Source organism: Danio rerio, chromosome 5 (genome assembly GCF_049306965.1).
Source record: "Danio rerio strain Tuebingen ecotype United States chromosome 5, GRCz12tu, whole genome shotgun sequence".
NCBI classification, from domain to species: Eukaryota; Metazoa; Chordata; class Actinopteri; order Cypriniformes; family Danionidae; genus Danio; species Danio rerio.
Genome location: NC_133180.1, coordinates 12,103,611 through 12,110,000, shown reverse-complemented (window position 1 = coordinate 12,110,000; position 6,390 = coordinate 12,103,611).

Genomic DNA, 6,390 nt, shown 5'->3' with positions numbered 1-6,390 from the left:
TCCCAACTTCAAAAATATAGGAGCACTAGAAAAAATTTAGGAGCACCTATACCAAAAATGATTGAGCACCCCTGCAAATTGTATTTTAAGGGATTTATTGAATTTTGAAACAACATCAATTAGGACTAACAAAAACCAGTAACAACTATCTAACTAATGCTGTGATGACATTGATATTTGTGTGCAATAATTCCAAAATGAATGTCGAATAATTATAAAATATTAATGATCATGAAAATGACAATAACAGAAACAATGAATTACATTTGTCATCATCATGCTGCCTTGATTGTGCTTGAATGCAAGTTATCTGCTATAAAAGTCTGTTACTTTATGAAAAATAATTGTATAGTTTGCATCAAACAGAAATGAAGCATTTCAGTAAGAAATATTTATTTTGTACTGCTGTTTATATATGCATGTCAGTTTAATAAATAATATTTCTGCTACAAAACAAACAAAAGATTATAATAAATAATTAAGTTCAAGGCTGAAAGCAGCAAAACAGTCATCAGTATCTAAATAAAAAAATTATAATATACACCTCAAGAAAGAATGGACAAAAGAAAGAAAGTAAAGTCTCACTTCTATCACTCTTTAAAAGTTTTGGTTTCAGTTTGCGTCAATTTAAAGGTTCAGTCTGAGCTGATTTTCATTTTTCTGTGTTAGTGGAAAAGCAGTCGAATCAGCCGACCCAATTTATGAGCAGGTTGAGCAGGATTCTTGCGATGACCACCGCTGTTTGTTATGAGCCGCAGTTTCAGTGTAAACTTAGTAAAGGCGACCTTCTTTGGTGATGATTTGAACAGTATTAGATTTGACTTTTAGCGGACATTTGTGCTGAACACGTAGTGAATGCAACGCATCGCGATTCGGGCGCTTTTTCCGAAAAGCATGTACTCGAATGATCTCAGCTGGCGGATCAATATTCACCACATGTCATGATCGCTCTCATCTGCGCCTCAACTTTAGGTGGGGTTTGCAAACCTGTGTGCTTTAAGTTTTCACTCTTCAGCCGTTTGCATTTCCAGTGGTCATAAAAGCTCCTTCCCTGTCATCTGACAGCGGAATACCTTGAGTGATTGACAGCTAATATATGAACCAATATAGCGGCAGGGAAGAGCGATTCAGCTCGCTTTTACAAAAAATCAAAACAGGTCGCACTAATGCTCCCATATATATTATGAGGTCGCATAGATTAATTTTCGGGCGCATATGCGTGGTCGCAATTTCGAGCCCTGATACTGTATGTAGATGGATGAATGAATGGATAGGTAGATGATTAATGGATGGAATGATGGATGAATGGATTGACACTGTAGGTAGATAGAATGGATAGAAGGATGAACAGATAGAGCTGGATGGACAGAATAGATTGAATCATAGATAGAATGATAGATGGAAAGAGGTGGCTAAATAGAACAGGGATGGATGGACAGACAGTTGAAACTATAGAGGGATGGATGGTGAGTTAGGCCAACAAATGGATTGAGAGGTGGAAGGATAGACGGATTGAATGGTTGATGCATAGGTAGATGGATGAATGGATTGATACTGTAGGTAGATGAAATAATAGAATGGATAGAAGGATTAATGGTAAGAGGTGGATGGATGGAATGATTGTTTCGGTAAGTAGATAGATGAATGATTGGATGGGTAGATGATGAATGGATATAAAGGTAGATGATGAATGGATTAATAGGAAGGTAGATGAAATCAGAGAATGATGGATGGAGAAAGGTAGATGGATGGCCAGACAAATTTGTAAATCAATAGACAAACGGAGCAATAGAAGGATAGATGGAGAGTTAGTTAGAGTAATGGAATGATTGATGCACTTGTAGATGGATGGATGAAATGATGGATGAATGGATTGACACTGTAGGTAGATATAATGGATAGAAGGATGCATAGAGATGCATGCACAGAATAGATTGAATCATAGATTGGATAAAACGATGGATGCGAAGATGTGGCTGGATGGAACAGAGTAATGGATGGACGGATAAAAAAAATTGAGGATGGATGGTTAGTCAGACCAACAGATGGATTGGGAGGTGGATGGATAGACAGATGGAATGATCGATGCAAAGACGAATGGATGGATGGAATGATTGTTGCATAGATTGACGAATGGATTGATACTGTAGCTAGATGGAATGATGATGGATAGAGGTGGATGGAAGGAATGGTTGATTGCGTGGGTCGATAGATGAACGAATGGTGGTAGATAAGTAGATGATGGATGGATTAGTAGGGAGGTTCAGTAGATGGAATTATAGACTGAATAGAATGGTAGATGGAGAGGTGGTTGGATATACAGTAGCAGAAGGATGGATGGACGGATAAACTGATGAATTAATAAACAAATGGAACAGTAGATAGTGAGTTAGTCAGACCAATAGATGGACTGACAAATGGTTGGATAGACCGATGGAATGATTGACGAACATGTAGATGTATGTATGTATGGATGGAATGATGGATTAATTGATAGAAAATGTAGGTAGATGGAATGATAGAATGGATAGAAGGATGAATGGATTGAGATGGATGGACAGAATAGATTGAATCATAGATTGGATAGAATGATGGATGAGAAGAGGTGACTGGATAGAACAAAATGATGGATGGACAGATACAAATTTACTTGACAGACAGATGAAACCATAGAAGCATCATCTTTATGCTATCTAAAAGCCAACACAATCTTAATTAGTAACTTGGATTTAGTGGCTAATTCGTTTGAATTTGTGCAATCATTCATACAGTGTGTTTTAGTAAAATCTGCCCTCAATAGCTATTTCCATCCACATATATTTATGCACATTTTGGATATGCACTGAAAAACATGGTTGATGGAAACACCAAGATGCACATAAATTTTGTAATTGTGCATAACTCAGAAGGATAAACGTTTTATTCACAAAAAAAAAAAAAAAAAAAAACGCATAAACTTTGATGGAAACACTTGTTCGGTCAATAAATATCGATACTGATTTTATTGCTTAGCCCTACTTTTACCAAACAAATTCCAGTATGTGCATTAAAAAAAGGTCATGGTATGTTGTTATAAGAGATCATGTGATGATAAAAATGTGTGTGAATGGACAAACCAGCAGGCTGAGCACACTGTAAAACATCTGAAATTTTGCTTTGGTCAATTTGAAATGCCTTGACCATTTCACCATTAGTGTTATTACGTTAATAATTACCTCCAGAATTATCAAGAGCATGTGTGCTCTGCCTTCAATCGCCACCAGGCCTTCATTGCGTGTCAGCATTGTCTTCTGAGGCAAAAGTCTTTTATTAAATAAAGAAAAGATTCACACACTTTGTCCTACCTCAGAAAATTCCGTTTTTAGTTTTTTGGTATTTGGCGCCAGTTAATCAGGATGTGTTGATATTGTTACAAATTACAAATCTTTTTATGCGATATTCCAGTTTTGTGCATACTTTTAATTTGCATCTTTAGATGGATGGTTGACCACTTTTGCATGGAAACTATTGACATATTGGTTTAGTGGTCCAGTTTCGGGGCATGACTCCGCTTTTGTATAAATTAAATCATAAATTTGTCTGAATTAGTCCCTTTTCTAGCAATATGTAAAAAAGTAAGTGTGTTTGCTAGGTGCTGGCATTACGAAAGAGGAAATGAGTGCATGAGCTGTTTTCCATTTTGGTCTGATCTTCATCACTGTGCTGACGCTTACAGAAGCAGCTCTTTTCTCTCTTCTGAGAGCCAGTAAAAAGACTAAAAAAAAGTTCTCTGAAACCTGAGCCCTGAATAAACCATACTACTTCCTCTCTGAGAAACGGAGGGGGAGAAGGAGAGATGAGGGAGAGATGCAAGTTTTCCATTAGAGGCAGACCTTCTTGAATAAACTTGACATACAAAATATGCTGACAAAGAGGAAAAAGAGACATCCAGACAACTGTTTGCTGACCCTGTAGATCTGTCTTGCTAATGTGAAACTTTCATCTGTTCAGAGAAGCTTTGCCCTTTTAATACGTCACAGCGAGTATGAAGTCTACTGAGCTGATTTGAACATCTTTAATCTACTGTTGCACATTTATTAGGACTCTATGTAGAATTCTGAAAGCCTTGTTATTAGTGACCCCAGTGGACGTTTAGTGAACTGCAGCCTTCAACTACTCTAATTATATTTATATTGATTGTGATTCAAAATCCAAATATGCTCACGGTATATCCTTTTTCTTTTTTCTTTTTTTTTTCTTTTTTTTCGGTTACAAGTAAAGCTGGACCTACCTTTAGTGATTTATTAGCTGCTAAGAGTGAAGTTTCGGTCAAAAGGAGAGATCAGTTTGAATATTAATCTCCACTTTTTCAGTCGACATGAAAAGTTGAAATGGTCATTTTTCCCCCCCCCACATGTGATGTATATAAGATAGAAACAGTCCTAAAATGAGAAAATATAGAGGACGTTGCATGATTTTGTATTTTGGGAACTGATTGGATTTGAAGGTGGGCATTGATAACAAATTTTGAGACAATTGACTAATAGACACACACCCTGATAGCCCCATCCTAAAGCAGTGATAGCCCCGCCCTAAAAGCATTCCATGTGACCAGAAGTGAATAAAAGTTTTTTTTTTTTTTCAGGTGGAAGGTATGGTATTTGATAAGTTTATAAGGTAAAATGAAGTTTTACAAAGGCATAAAGTGTGCATATACATTGTTTAAAACAAGCACTTCTATATATAGTACATATGCAAATAAGTAAATTGATTTTATTCTGACTTTAATAACAAAAAAGCACAGAAGAGGTTATTGACCTTGTTTTATTGACCTCATCTGTCTTACAAATTGCAGTCTTGCATAAAAGAAAGGTGCCTCAATATAGGTTTAAATACCAAAGTGAAATTCATTCATTCATTAATTTTCTTGTCGGCTTAGTCCCTTTATAAACCTGGGGTCGCCACAGCGGAGTGAACCGCCAACTTATCCAGCAAGTTTTTACACAGCGGATGCCTTTCCAGCTGCAACCTATCTCTGGGAAACATCCGCTCACACATTCACACACACACACACACTACGGACAATTTAGCTTACCCAATTCACCTGTACCGCATGTCTTTGGACTGTGGGGGAAACCGGAGCACCCGGAGGAAACCCACGCGAATGCAGGGAGAACATGCAAACTCCACACAGAAACACCAACTGAGCCGAGGCTCGAACCAGCGACCCAGCAACGTTCTTGCCGTGAGGCGACAGCACTACCTACTGCGCCACTGCTTCGCCCAAAGTGTAATTCATTAAATCTTTTTTTTTTTTTTTTTTTTTTTTTTCGACATGGGCTAGCAGAAAACTACTTGACAATCACCAAATTCTTGCACCATGGTGTTGAATTTTGTGGAAGCATGTAGTATTTCATATTTTGTTGTGATCATGTGGAAGTAGTTATTAAGTAGGTATTAATCTTGAATCACATCTCCAGAGTCCCCAAAACAACCTTTCATAATCAGTTCACAATAAAAATAACTCATACTGAATTAAATTCTACAAAATGTGTTTTTAAAATGGATTTTAATGTAGACAACTTAGTAATACTAATCTAAAATTTTGAATTATGCTTTTTTTTTTCACCCATTATATTGGTCTCCAGATGAAACAGTGAATGATCAATGAATGAAGCATTTTTACTTCTTAAAATGTTTTTAATACATTTTAAAAAATTCTATATATTTTTTAATAGTTACAGTAATGTTACAATGTTTTTTCATCAATTAACTGTCACCGGCCTGATAACGAGAAGCTTAAATTTGCTTCACTATATTGCAGTGAAATTTTAATCTAATCAAACTATATAATGTTGAAAAGGTCTTAGTCTTATGAATTCATATTTTATAACTTTTTTTTTAGTGTTTTGTTATATAGTAAAAGTGTAAGAGATCAAAATCACTCCCTTTTTTTTTTTTTTGATACTGTCACCTTTTACCCTGTTGGACGATTATACATTTACATTGGTATACTCTAATATTGTATTCTAAACATTAAGTGATCGTCACAAACTATATTACATTTGAAAGCTTAAAAGCTCTAGTTTCCATATCTGGTGACTGATTTTTGATAGATAGTAGAGCAACAGTTTTTTTTTCTTTATTTTCCACAAGGAGTTGTAAACCATTACTTTGCTACAGCAATCCACATGTAAAATCGATTCAGATGTTTTTTAAGGGCTAAAGTCAAGTCACTTAACTTTAAATACTGCGTATGATACTTTAAAATGTGGTAGGATGTTGCAAATATTGTCAAAAATATGAAAAATATGGTTCATATTCCTCAGTACATACATAGAAATAGGGAGTACCAATGTATTGTCACCAGTGGAAACTGAATGTCAACTGGTGGTGATGTTTAGTAATGCG